The 14,549-nt window shown below is 39.8% G+C and overlaps 1 long non-coding RNA gene across 1 annotated transcript; it reads left to right on the forward strand.

Moving 5' to 3' along the window:
• Positions 1 to 7,543: 7,543 nt before the first annotated feature.
• On the forward strand, positions 7,544 to 7,994 carry LOC138876859 (uncharacterized). The gene is made up of 3 exons (XR_011402170.1): positions 7,544 to 7,622; positions 7,710 to 7,841; positions 7,925 to 7,994. It is a non-coding gene; the product is annotated as an uncharacterized lncRNA (long non-coding RNA).
• Positions 7,995 to 14,549: the final 6,555 nt, after the last annotated feature.

Here is a 14,549-nt window from a genome sequence, read left to right on the forward strand (position 1 = left end):
GACATACTAAAAATCTTCCACAAGTATAAGCATAAGGGAAACCCAACAAGTTAAGCACCAATCATGGCCAAAATAAGCAATTAAATTGAAAAACAAATTAGCACCACTACACTACCTAGGGTTTAGTTCAAATTAAACGATACTACTGATTATACTAAATTACTTAAAGAAAAGAGAAGAGTATAGAGAACTTACATTGAGGATGAATGGAAGGGATGGAAGGTGTATGTGGGAGAGGAATTTGAGAAGAAAAGAGAATGGGGGATTTGGGGGAAGGGTTCGGGCATTTTGGTTGAAAGAGAAAAGAGAAAAAAAGGATTAAGGGGGGGGGGGACGCTGAACAGAACTTTGAAAAGAAGCTAAAAAATATTTTATTTATTTTATTGTTTTTTTTAAAAAAAAGTTGTACTGCCGCGTCGCAGGGTGTGGCGCCCCATGCGGTGCGGTAGTGTTAATTATCAGAGGCCCTCAACTTTTGTCTCTCTGACCCGTTTGGCCTGGAGCGGCTCCCCATGTAGCGCGGTAGGCCATTTTTCACAGAGTTAACTTTATTTTCGACATTTAGCTTCTAGGTTGCTCCCCGGCTCTATTATGTACTTATTTTATGTCCAATTCATGCTTGTACCTGCCCAATCAAGCCTCATAACTCCTAAATTCTAATAATCCTAAACTACAATTATGGGTTAGTGTAGTTAACAATTGGGTTGCCTCCCGATAAGCGCCTGATTTAACATCGCGTCACGACTCAGACGAGTGCATTTAAGGCTCACTCAACCTCTGAGGTTCAGTCAGGTGGATCTCAGACACTTCCTTTGGTTCATTCATGCCGACATATAGTTTTAATCTCTGTCAATTGACTCTAAATGTATGAGAGTCTTTCTCTGCAGCAATCTCTATGGCACCTGAGGGGAATACTTCGACCACTCGAAAAAGTCCAGACCATCGTGACTTGAGTTTTCCCGGAAATAGCCTTAATCTTGAGTTATAAAGCAATACCATGTCTCCGGGATTGAAATTTTGCTCAACAATGTTCTTGTCGTGCAACCTCTTCATTCTCTCCTTATACAGTCTCGTGCTCTCAAAAGCAAGATATCGGAACTCGTCGAGCTCATGCAGTTTTGTGACTCTACTTGTGCTCGCAGCCTCAATATCCAGATTCAACTGTTTCATTGCCCACTAAGATCTATGTTCTAGTTCTATTGGCAAGTGACAGGCCTTCCCGAATACCAACTTGTATGGTGACATACTAATTGATATTTTGAACGCAGCTCTGTAGGCCCAGAGTGCATCATCTAGCTTTTTCACCCAATCAATTCTTATGGCATTCACAGTCTTGGTCAGTACGCTCTTTATCTCTCTATTAGATATTTCGACCTATCCATTGGTCTGAGGATGATACGGGGTTGCCACCTTGTGGTGTACATCGTATTTTGCTAACAATTTCTTGAAGGCTCGATTGCAGAAGTGAGTGCCTCCGTCACTGATAATAGCTCTCGAGGTCCCGAAACGGGTGAATATATTCTTCTTCAAAAACCCCACCACCACTCTTGCATCATTGGTGGGAAGTGCTGCAGCTTCCACCCATTTGGACATGTAATCTACAGCAACAAGTATGTACTTATTGCCAAAGGAGCTGACGAAGGGGCCCATGAAGTCTATCCCCCAGACATCAAACACTTCAACCTCTTGAATTGGGTTCATGGGCATCTCATGGAGATGGGAAATGCTCTTGGTTCGCTGACAGTCATTACAGCCTTTCACCCATTGATGCGCATCCTTAAACACTGTTGGTCAGTAGAACCCGGCTTCTAACACTTGCGCTGTAGTCCTAACTCCTCCTAAATGACCTCCATACGCCGATGCGTAACATGCCTACAAAATAGAAGATTGTTCTATCTCAGGGACACACCTCCGGATCATGTTGTGAACACATATTCGAAACAGATAAGGTTCATCCCAATAATACATGCGGCAGTCACGATAAAACTTTTTCTTTTGCACAGAGGAAAGGTTATAGGGAACTATACCACTTGCCAGGTAATTTGCAAAGTCTGCATACCATGGCACTTCTTCAAGACTTGTAGCGAGTAGCTGCTCGTCTGGAAAGGTTTCCATAATATCTTCAACCTCAACTGAGTTTTCAGCTCCTTCAAGTCGTGATAAATGATCGGCGACTTGGTTTTCTATGCCCTTACGATCACGAATTTCAAGGTCGAACTCTTGCAGTAATAGCACCCAACGAATCAGGCGCGATTTGGACTCCTTCTTCTCAATCAAGTACCTGAGAGCTGCATGATCGGTATATACAATTACCTTAGAGCCAATCAGGTATGATCTGAACTTGTCGAATGCAAACACCACAACCAGCATCTCCTTTTCAGTCATAGTATAGTTTAGCTGGGCTCTACTCAGCGATTTACTGGCATCGTAGATTAGGTGCATTAGCTTATCTTTCCGCTGTCTCAGCACTACCCCTACTGCGTATTCATTAGCGTCACACATGAGTTCGAATGGTTGCTCCCAGTCGGGGGCGACAATGATGGGTGCTATGACTAGCCTCTTTTTCAACTCCTTAAATGCTACCCTGCAATCATCAGAAAACAAGAAGGGTGATCTTTTTCTAACAACTTATAAAGAGGGTTGGCGATTTTTGAGAAGTCTCTTATGAATCTTCGGTAAAAACCGGCATGCCCGAGGAAGCTCCTGATTGCCTTGATTAAAGTGGGGAGTGGCAGCTTTGCTATCACGTCAACTTTAGCACGATCCACCTCGATTCCTTTACTTGATACTCGGTGTCCCAAGACTATGCCCTCTTGTACCATGAAATGGCACTTCTCCCAATTAAGCACCAGGTTAGTCTCAATACATCATTTCAACACTTGGGCCAGATTTCGATGTATTTGAATAATCGTCCTCTTGGGACATTGCCTGAAAACACGCAGGTAAATCCAAAATATCAAGGCCCGAAGCAGCTGATGGCAGTGAGTCTACGTAATGGCAAGGACTTAGACTTGGAGCAAGAGAGGGCCCGAGAAAGCAGACAGGCTAAGACACTTGTACTAGTGCCCATTGAGCTAGATGATTCAACGAAACTAACAGAGGTGACAGTGCAGCCAGACCAGGAAGAACATAATGCACATATTTAGGCTGAGAAAGAAACTGAGATAGCCCAAGAACCGGTAGTTGAGATGGTGTCTGACAAAGAAAATACCCAAATCATTGGGAAGAAGAGACCTCCAGCACCATTCCCACAAAGGCTGGCCAAGTACCAGAAAGAGGAACAATACAAGAAATTCTTGGAGATGCTGAAACAAATCCAGGTAAATATTCCATTGATTGATACGTTGAAGAAGATGCCTGGTTATGCAAAAATGATGAAGGAGTTGATGTCCCGAAAATTCGATTTCCAAGACTTGGCCATAGTGACTCTTACTCAGACCTGCAGTGCTGTGGTGACTAGACCAGTTGTTGAGAAGCTGTCTGACCCGGGGAGTTTCACAATTCCCTGCACCATTGGTAACTTTGCTTTTGCCATAGGCACTTTGTGATCTAGGGGCCAGCATAAATCTTATGCCCCTGGCGATTTATAAGAGGCTGGGGATTGGAAGAGCTAGACCCACTTCTATGTTGTTGCAGCTGGCTAACAGGATCATGTAAAGACCCTCTGGTATCTTGGATGATGTGTTGATTCAGGTAGGGAAATTTGTGTTCCCTGCAGATTTTGTGATTCTAGATTGCAAGGTGGATGAAGAAATTCTCATAATTTTGGGAAGGCCGTTCTTGGCCACTAGGAGAGCTCTCATTGATTTTGAGACTGGGGAGCTCAAGATGAGGTTCAACGATGAGGAGATAACATTCAATGTGCCGAAATCCATGAGGTCCAAAATTTGATCACGCCCAATTATGCCTTATAAAAAGGACAACGATGCAAATATAATCTGAGCATTTCGCCCAGAGTCGAACCCACAAGGAATTAACCTATCAATTACTCTTGTCAGACTCACTAAATTCTACGTAATCAACTTCCCAAATGTTTTGAATAACAATTGAGGATATTTTTACTAACTATGACGGACTGCAATTAAGTAAATAAAGACTAACTATGATTAAGTTGTAAACAATTAAGAGAAGGATCTAAGGTTGTGATTTTCCCTATTGATGGAATCCCTTCCGGTTATGTTTCATATAAATTTGCCTAATCATCTCTATCAATCATGAGCACTCTTATTACCGTAAATATCTCCCGAGTAATCACGAAAATTTACTAGACGTACTCTCCCGAGTTACGCTATATGGATTTTAATACAGCTCACTTTAGATCGCACCCAAGGCTTCGTTATCCCTAATCTCACCTTTAAACCCTCGGTTATTGATCCCTCTTATACTCTGGGAGTGGTGTTGTACAACAATTACCTAAATATGCACTCCCTCCCGAGTAATACATACTAAATAGGCACAACTAATTGAGGATCCTATCAATTAACTACAACAAGAACGTAGTTGAACAAATAGAGATTAAACCGGGCAAACTATATTAACATAACAAGAAGTTCATCCTTCAATAGGTTCCATTAAAACCTTAGACTAAATATTTAGCTACTCATAATCGTGTTCATAATTTTCCAAATAATATGCATAATTAAATTACAAAGCAAAGATGAAGGAATGAAGAATTCTATACCAATCTCCTCCGGAAATTGCTCCAAACGCTTTCTCCCTTCCGAAATAGCCTCCCTGGGTCTAAGATATGTCAAAAGTCTTCAAAATAGCATTTTTACATGCATTTATACCAAGTAGGGTCAGGCCCAGAAGAAACACCCTTTCCTGCGCGAAATAGGAGTTGGCTCTGTAAAAAATGAACAGTTGTGCCGCACCATGCGGCGCGTTAGTGGATTTTGTTTGCAGCCTCTTCTTTTCGTGTCAGGTATCATTTTACACTGCTGCACCGCGCCTTGCGGTGCCCCATGCGGCGCGGAAGTGTAATTTTCTCATAGTGAACTTATTTAGTCCTCTTTTAACATCCAGATTTCGTACACGACCTCTGAACAAGATCTCGGCTTAATGTACTGGGCTTTTACTCAGACTTTAAAGATCCAAATTAACGTTTGAGCTCAGGATCACTTCCTGCAAGGCATAAAACACGTACTAAGTGTAATTCACTATCATTTGAACTCAAACACACGTAAAAATGCAATCATTAGAATGTAATACTACGACTAAAACACAGGTTTCTCGCCTAACATCCGAAAGCAATTACCTTATTCTCTCTATGGAATTTTTGTTAGGGTGATATTCCGGATGATGTTTATTAGTTGATTCAAGCAGCTACAACAGTGGTTGAATGGAAGTATTCGACGAAATTTAAAAAGCACAAGAATAATATAATGAAGTGGTTGATGAATCCAGAAATATCAACTCAAAAAAATGAATCTGATGAAGATGATTCTTCCATTGAAGTAGAGCAGATGGAAGCAATTGTTCGTGAAAAGAGCCCTATTTTTGGAAAACATCAGAAAGAAACTGAAAAGTCCAACTCTATCGCAACAACAGAAGAACAAAGTTTTAACGAGAAAGATACTAGCGACGCCAACACTCACATGAATACAAGAGTAAGAGCGATGTCCAAGAGTTGCAGTGGTGGTTCAACAAAGATCAAGCTACCCATCAAAAAACACAAAAAATTGGATGATCATGGTGATCAAGAAGGAACAGATCAGACCCAAAGCAACAATCTACAGACTACTGCTAGTACTACTACTATTAATCTGAAATCGGCAATAAAAGTTAACTGCAGCGGAGTTATGAGGAAGAGTTGAAAAGGTTTTATCAAGAAGACGGATATTGACGCCGACGCCCAAAGCAGGAATATGCAGACTAATACTGTTAATCTGTAATCAGCAACAAAGTTGACTGCAACGGAGTTATTGTTTAACCAAAAATCTGAGTCCTTGGTCAAAGCTAAAAGAAAAATTCGGGTTACTGATAATCAGGAGACAAAAAATAAAATACTTTTGAGAACAATGGTAGAGGGTAAATAGATAAGTATTTCAGTGTATTCTCAATAGTATATCGTGTCCTTACAAATGATGATACTTATTCCTTTTATAGATCATTCTAGGTAAAGGAATAAAGCATCAGTTTTAATGATATAATCATGAGCAATAAATGACATTAAATAAGCCGTTATACAATCATTCCTATTAAATACCAACTTTATAATGTATCAGACATTTAATAATGAATTTGGACTCCTTTCTGTCATCTGATCCTTGCTTTTAATGTCTTCTAATCCGTTGACTGTAAATAATTTAAATTGGTACGAGACTCGTATCTATACATCGTCTCGTGCCTATTTAAATTCTTCTTCCCGTGGCTGTTTTCACCGTGTTTTCACCGTGCCTCTTAGTCAATTGCTGTTCTTTGACCATTCAACTAATCCACGTGTCATGCCACATCATTTTTAATATAAATTCAGTTTTTTCCCAATACAGATAGTCCCCCCACTTTCCATTTTTTTTATCAATTAAATAATTGGGAAGTGGATCTTCATGTAAAAAGAACTTTTGCCACAATTAATGCTCATGACAGTACTAACGTCTCAGCAGTCTTTTCCATTTAATGTTCTGTCCATGTGTCATTTTATAATTGATTCTGCTATTCATGCCCTTCTTCGAGACTTCTTCAATCTCACTATTTACAAAGTGACAGCTGCCTTTATTATAGGCTTCTCATCATTATACTTTAAAATTTGACGGTTCCCATTTTACGCATACTTTGTCTTCCTTTGTCTTCTTCACAAATTTTCAGCACATACTTTCTTCTTAACAATGTCTTCTTCAAACCCTAACCGTAAAAAAGTTCCAATTCTAGATCAGTTCCCCAACGCCCCTGTTAGACACAGAAGAGGCGGAGGAAGTAGGCCTCGAACAGGGTTAGAATCTACACTAGGAGGTTCATTTGGTTCTTCTTCAAGGAGTTTTATCCCAAAAGCCCCTTCTTCTAAAAGTAGGGAAATTCTTGATACTTCTCAAGAACCCTCAGTTGATGATATAGTTCCCGGCGATTTGTCTTTTGAAAGTGACAAAACGTCTCTTCAAAAACAAATTAAAAATTTAGAAAGAGCCGATACTTACCCAACATTAGTAACTGAGCTTACAATCCCCACCATAAGAAAAGATTGTAATTGGAAGGATAGTCTTCGAATGTCAATTCCTTCCCCAAATCAAAGAATTTCCTCTTTTAGAAATGGGTATTCTTCTGTTTACACTTACCCCTTCACTTTAGGTTTTAATCCTCCAATTGACCCAGTTATTCTCGATTTTTGTCGTTTCTTTACCATTTGTTTGGCCCAAATTGGTCCATTGGTGTGGAGAACAGTGGCTTGTTTGAGATATTTATCATCCAAGGCCAATGTCAATTTCACCTTTTCTCATCTCATTCATCTATACCATCCCAACTTAATACGCCATGGGGTTTTCACCTTAACTGCAAGGAGCAAAAAGTTTTGGTAAACCCCGAGGATGACAGAGATCGTGGATGGTATATTCGTTACGTTGTTGTCCGTACAGTGGATTTGATTGGCGAAACAAATATTCCCTTTCCTGAGAAGTGGAATTTTGAACGTAAGTTTCCTCTTATTTACCGTACCTACTTTTGAGAATTTCAAAAGAATGTTGTTTTTAACCTCGTCCCTTCTTGGTTTTTTGTAGCAACCATGGGAGATGTGGAACCTATTCCCAACTTTCGTGGTTGGGTAGACTCACTTTTGAAGATTGCTACTAGGGAGCAGAGAACTTGGAAATCAATTTCTTCTTTACATGGCTGGAAAGTCAAAACACATGGTATCCACCCTTTTAAAATTTTTGTTTTACATGTTAAGCACTTTTTCCTCAACTTTAATCATGTATATCCATTCTTTAATCAGGATTTGGCATTAGAGGAATGACAGCTGAAGTAGATATGGCCATTTGCATGTCTGCGAATGCTGCTCTGGATTTAGATAAGGCTCGAGCCTTGCTGCCTAAAAGAAAAGCTACAAAGGAAGGTTCTGAAGAAGAAGAGGAGGGTACCTCCCTAATTACCAGGCCAAGGGCCAGGAGACGAATAATCATTGATGATGAAATTGAAAACACTCCTGCTCGTACCTCCGCCACCGAGCCTGTTTTGATTCAATCTGATGAGGACGCCGAACCAAGATATAATAATGAATCAATTCAGCACCTTTTTGACAGTGGCTTCGGGAGTGGCGAGCTCGGACCTGTTTTTGATGAAGCTCCTCTTTCCTCATTTGTTCCTATTCCCTCCATTCCTCTACCAGCCGTAAGTGTTTCTTTACCAGCTTTAACAACTTCCGTTTGTTTGCCAATTTCTACTGCTCCTATATTTGTTCTCTTGGCTGCTTCAACCGCACCTGCTTCTGCTCCGGTGTTGGTTTCTACATCTTTCCCCTCCATTCCTTCCGCTGCTCCTCTTCCCTCTGTTCATCATACAGAGACAGGTTCTAGCAGCGGAAATATAACAATGAGAAGTGTTACTTTGGAGGTTCCTGCCAATCATAGCCTCCTGAGAAAATCCGGCAGAGCCGATGTTTGGCTCGAACCTCTTATTGGAGATATCGAGAAGAAGAAGATGGAGAGCCATAGCTGCTTAACTTTGATGAACGACGTAGTTCATTCTACTTTGAAGGTATTTCAACCAACAAGTTTTTTTTCCTCTTCTCTTTTTTTTTTTAAATTATCTTCAATTTCTCATTTCCATGACTTACCTCTGTAGGCTAACCTTATTAGCAGGGAATTAATGAGAAGAATTTCCTCACTGGAAAGAAAAGCTCGTGAGTCTGAGAAGTCTGTCCACGAGGCTGAGGAAATTGCTAGGGGAGCCCAACTTGAAGCAACCAACTGGAAGGAGCAATTCGAAAATGTTCAAGGGACTATAGAAGAGTTGCAAGAAAATAAAAACCTCCTAGAGCAGCAAAACCGTGGTTTAACTTCTGAGCTGGCAACAGTCAAAGCTTCTTCAAGCCAATTGAAAAGAGATAAAGAGCTTTTGGAATGCTCTTTATCAGAACAATTATCCAGAGCTAGTGAAGAAGTTAGAGAGCTGAAGGCACTTTTGGCTAAAAAGGAAGAATATGCAGGAGAGTTAGTGCAAAACTTAACTCAAGCTCAGGCTGACTTACAGACTTCTTCTGTCGAGATTCAAGCCTTGAAGAGTTCTCATGCTTCTCTTGAAGCTTCCCTTGATTCCCATTTAGCTGAAAATCAAATTTTAAAAAACGATCTTGCTATGTGGGAAAAGGAATATGGACTTCTAGAGGAAAATTTTAACATAGAAGTGAGTTGGGCTTTTCTGAATTCTCGTCGTGATGCTTTGACGGAAGCTGCTCAAGAGGGTTTTGACTTGCAGTCTGAACTGGCTAAAGTCATAGATACCATCGAGAAAAGCCAACAGTCTACTGATACTCCTTCTCCTGCCCTTGAAGTTCCTGAAAATGTTGCTATTCCAGCTTCAGAGGGTGAAACTTCTACAACCCAGTCTATGGAAATTGAAGCTTCCGTGACAATCCCCTCAAGCTCAGCTGAAACCGTTCCTGTTGCTGCTTCTTCAGAAGTTGCCACCGTGCCTGTGGCTGAAAGTGAAATTAATATTGCAACTTCTGATGTACTAACCCCTTCAATTGGATGATGATTTTATCCCTTAGTTTTTAAGGGATTTTTTGGTGAAAGTCCCCAGTTATCATAATGGGGCACTTGTATAAACTTTTATTGACTAAGTTTCTACTTAGTCTTTTTAATTATATCAAGAAGTTTTATTAGTACTTCAATGTGTTCTACTCTTGCCTTTTCTTTACTTATTTAGGACTTATAGAATAGTTTAGCATTTTTATCCTTTGAAAATGCTTTATGATTCTTCCCATGACTTATTGACATGAGGCTTATAAAAGAGGGCCCTTTTATTTTATCGACACTTAATGAAGAAGACGTCTCAACTTCATAATGGTGTTAAAATACGATGAAAGTAATAGGAAAACACACGTTTTGTATGAAACAACTTTGGCAAGTTTTCATTCATAAACTTTTAACAAGTGTTTGACTGTTACATGTATTACAATACATCTACAACTTTTCTCGTAACTGTTTTTCTTGTAACAGATTTGTAAATAACATAAACTAAACAAGGTTTTTTTTTATAACCTGTTTCAGTACATAGTCATGACCCTATCTTTACATGTTAAGAAGGGTTTGAGAGGTGACTTTGTTTATGAGTTTGAGAGATGACTCTGTTGTTCTCATGAATGCTGAAGACTTCGTAACTTCTTCTCAACACTTGCTTCAGTTTGGCCGACTTTTATTCGATACTCGTATCTGTTTCTTTGCACCTATCTGTGTATAATATGTAGTCCCCCAAGTGTTTGAGCGGTGAAGTATGAAGCCTCGAACACTTGTTTATTTCTTTTTACTTTGGCCCTTTTCCTGAAACAGAAAGATATACGGGACTCGACTATGTGATTATAGATGAAGACTGCCTAACTCGTGTGTATTTCCATCAGATTAATTGTAACCCTGGGCTAGGAATTTATGCATACTCCATTTTGCCTTGCAGGTTGTGACTCATCATTTGGCACGAGTTAGGATATTTAGCCTAGCATCTAAAATCGTTAGTAAAATATTAAAAAATCAAGAGAAGAATTTTTACATGATGATACCTGACCGTAGGTACTTTCTTAAAAGTAATATCTTTTTAAGTGGACAGCATTCCAATGTGAGGGTAAAACTTTACCATCCATTGTTTCCAACTGGTATGCTCCTTTTCCCGCAATGCCACGAACTTTGTATGGTCCTTCCCATGTTGGACTTAGCTTTCCTGAGTTAACAGCTTTTGTAGATTGGAAAACCTTTTTAAGCACGAAGTCCCCAATTTTGAAAAATCTGAGGCGTGCTTTCCTGTTGTAATATCGTTCTATTACTTGCTTTTGTGCTGCCATCCTTATCAAAGCAACCTCTCTTCTTCCTTCAAGTAAATCTAGGCTAACCCGCATCTCTTCATTATTAGATTCCTCCGTTGCCTGATCGTACCGTGTGCTTGGCTCACCTATTTCAACTGGTATTAAGGCTTCCGTACCATAAACCATCGAAAATGGTGTTTCTCCAGTGCCTGTTTTGGTCGTTGTACGATAAGCCCATAGTACTCCGGGTAACACCTCAGGCCAATTACCTTTTGAATCTTGTAACCTCTTTTTCAAGTTATTGATAATAACTTTGTTAGTTGATTCCGCTTGTCCATTCCCCACTGGATGGTATGGCGTAGATGTTATTCTTTTGATCTGCCAACTTTGAAAAAATTCTGTAACTTGTGCTCCAATGAATTGTGGTCCATTGTCACATACGATCTCCTTTGGTACTCCAAAGCGGCATATTATATTGCGCCATATGAAGTCTTTAACTTCTTTTTCTCGTACCTGTTTAAATGCCCCTGCTTCTACCCATTTAGTGAAATAATCTGTAAGTACGAGTAGAAATTTTACCTGACCTTTCGCTTGTGGAAGTGGACCTACGATATCCATTCCCCATTTCATAAAGGGCCAAGGGACTAAAACAGTATGTAGTAACTCAGCTGGTCTGTGCATATTATTGCCGTACCTTTGACATTTATCACATTTGGACACGAAAATGGTTGCCTCTTCTTCCATCTTAGGCCAATAATATCCTGTGCGAATTAACGTTCTTACCAGTGACCGTCCTCCTGCGTGATTCCCACAATGTCCTTCATGTACTTCTCTCATGACATATTCGGTTTGAGAAGGGCCGAGACACCTTGCTAGTGGTCCGCCGAACATCTTTCGATAAAGATTACCTTGATATAAACAATATCGTGCAGCTCTTTTGCGAAGCGCGAAAGCCTTTCCTTTGTCATTAGGCACGGTTCCGTGCTGTAAAAAGGCAACAATTTCATTTCTCCAATCCCATGTTAGATGATTAAAATTTACCTCGTTTTTGTCAGGTTCGAGAACGGAATGAAATAGATGTATGACTGAAGCATCTGTATTGTTTGCCACGTCTGCTGCGGATGCAAGGTTTGCTAAAGCATCTGCCTCTGCATTCTCATCTCTTGGGACTTGCACTACTTTCCAAGTTTGGAAATTGCTTTACTAACTCCCGTACCTTTGCGAGGTATTCTTGCATTCGTGACTCTCTGGCTGTGTAAGTCCCCAGCATCTGATTAACCACGAGTTGAGAATCACTCTTGATTATAATCTGTGTTATGCCGAGTTCTCGTGCCAATTCTAAACCTGCAATTACAGCTTCATATTCTGCTTCATTGTTAGTTATAGAATGACATTTTATAGCCTGTCTAATGGTCTCACCCGCAGGTGGTACGAGGACTATTCCTAAGCCTGCCCCTTTTACATTAGATGAACCGTCAGTGTATAAAACCCAAGTCCCCGGGTTCGCACCATTAAAAACTAATAATTCTTTTTCTGCTTCTAAATGCATCCCCTGGCTAAAATCAGCCACGAAATCAGCTAGTACTTGAGACTTTATAGCGGTCCTGGGTTGATAAATAACTTCATATTCACTTAGTTCTATAGCCCATTTTGCTAATCTTCCTGAAAGTTCATGTTTATGCAAAATATTTCGAAGCGGAAAAGCAGTAACTACAACAATGGGATGACATTGAAAATAAGGTCTTAACTTTCTAGATGCCATGACCAAAGCTAATGCTAATTTTTCTAGCTGTGGGTATCGTGTCTCAGCTTCCAATAAGGACTTACTTACGTAATAAATAGGAGATTGTTTACCTTGGTCCTCGCGGACTAAAACAGCACTTACCGCGACTTCAGATACGGCCAGATAAATAAGAAGTTTTTCCCCTACCTTCGGTTTTGCCAACAACGGTGGTTTTGACAAATAAGTTTTCAAATTTCTAAGGGCTTGCTGACAATCTTCATTCCATTCAAAATGATCTTGCTTTTTAAGTGCAGAGAAAAACTTAAAACACCTTTCTGAGGATTTGGAAATAAATCTCCCCAAAGCTGCAATTCTTCCCGTTAATCGTTGTACTTCCTTTTTATTAGTAAGGATATCCGGGATTTCTTCTATTGCTTTGATCTGAGAAGGATTCACCTCAATACCACGGTTAGAAACAAGAAAACCCAAAAACTTACCTGATGCAACTCCAAATGCACATTTTTCTGGGTTGAGTTTCATATTAAATTTTCGCAAAATTTCAAAAGTAATAGATAGATGAGAAATATGATCATGAGATTGCTGGGTTTTGACGAGCATATCGTCTATATATACCTCCATTGTTTTCCCTAAATGTTCTTGGAACATTTTGGTGACCAACCTTTGATAGGTTGCCCCAGCATTTTTGAGACCAAAGGGCATTACTTTATAACAATAAGTCCCCCTGTCTGTGATGAAAGAAGTTTTTTCTTCATCACCAGGATCCATTTTGATTTGATTATATCCTGAGTATGCATCTAAAAAACTTAAAAGTTCATGACCTGCGGTCGCATCAATTAGTTGATCTATATGTGGTAAGGGAAAGGAATCTTTTGGACATGCTTTATTTAAATCAGTATAATCTACACAAACACGCCACTTACCATTTTTCTTGGGTACAACCACCGTATTAGCTAACCAAGTTGGATATTTTACCTCACGGATTGATCCGATTTTTAATAATTTTTGGACTTCATCCTGAATCACCTGGTTCTTGAAAGCACCTTGTTTCCGTTTCTTTTGCTTTACTGGTGTGAAAGAAGGGTCCTCGTTGAGTTTGTGAGTCATCACATTTGGAGGTATCCCTGTCATATCAGCGTGGGACCAAGCAAAGCAATCTAAGTTAGCTTTTAAAAATTCGATTATCATACCTCGCATGTTCGTGTCTAAATTAGCCCCGATATAAACCTTCCGTTCAGGCTGTTGATCAAATAACGTCACTGCATCAAGCTCTTCAATCGTCGTTTTGATGCTTTTGTTCTCTTCAGGTTCTTGAATTGTGTTAGGCCTTGAGTCCAAATCTGTTTTCTCTTGTTCAGTTGAAGTTTGATCTCTTTTACTTTCAACTGTTTCCTGTAATTGCTATTTTGCTTTATTTACGGCGCTCGTACTTGTTACAGCGTTGACATTTCTGGCCATCTGTTGATCCCCACGAATTTGACAAATTCCCCATGGTGATGGGAATTTGATAACTTGATGCAGGGTTGATGGGACAGCATCCATATCGTGTATCCATGGCCTTCCCATGATCATATTGTAGGCCATTTCCATATCAACTACCTGAAATTTAGTTTCCTTCACAACACCCATAGCAAAAGTTGTTAGTATTACCTCACCTTTTGTTACTACACTTGAGTTGTCGAAACCTGACAAGGTGTGCGCCTTGGGTAACATTTTGTCTTCAGCTTGCATTTCCCGCAGTACCCTTAGTAATATAATATTTACAGAACTTCCTGGATCAATCAAAACTCGCTTTACATTAGTATCATATACAAGTAAAGATATTACCAGTGCATCATTATGTGGAGTTGTCACTCCTTCGTT

The sequence above is a fragment of the Nicotiana sylvestris genome, chromosome 9, assembly GCF_000393655.2.
Source record: "Nicotiana sylvestris chromosome 9, ASM39365v2, whole genome shotgun sequence".
Taxonomy (NCBI): domain Eukaryota; kingdom Viridiplantae; phylum Streptophyta; class Magnoliopsida; order Solanales; family Solanaceae; genus Nicotiana; species Nicotiana sylvestris.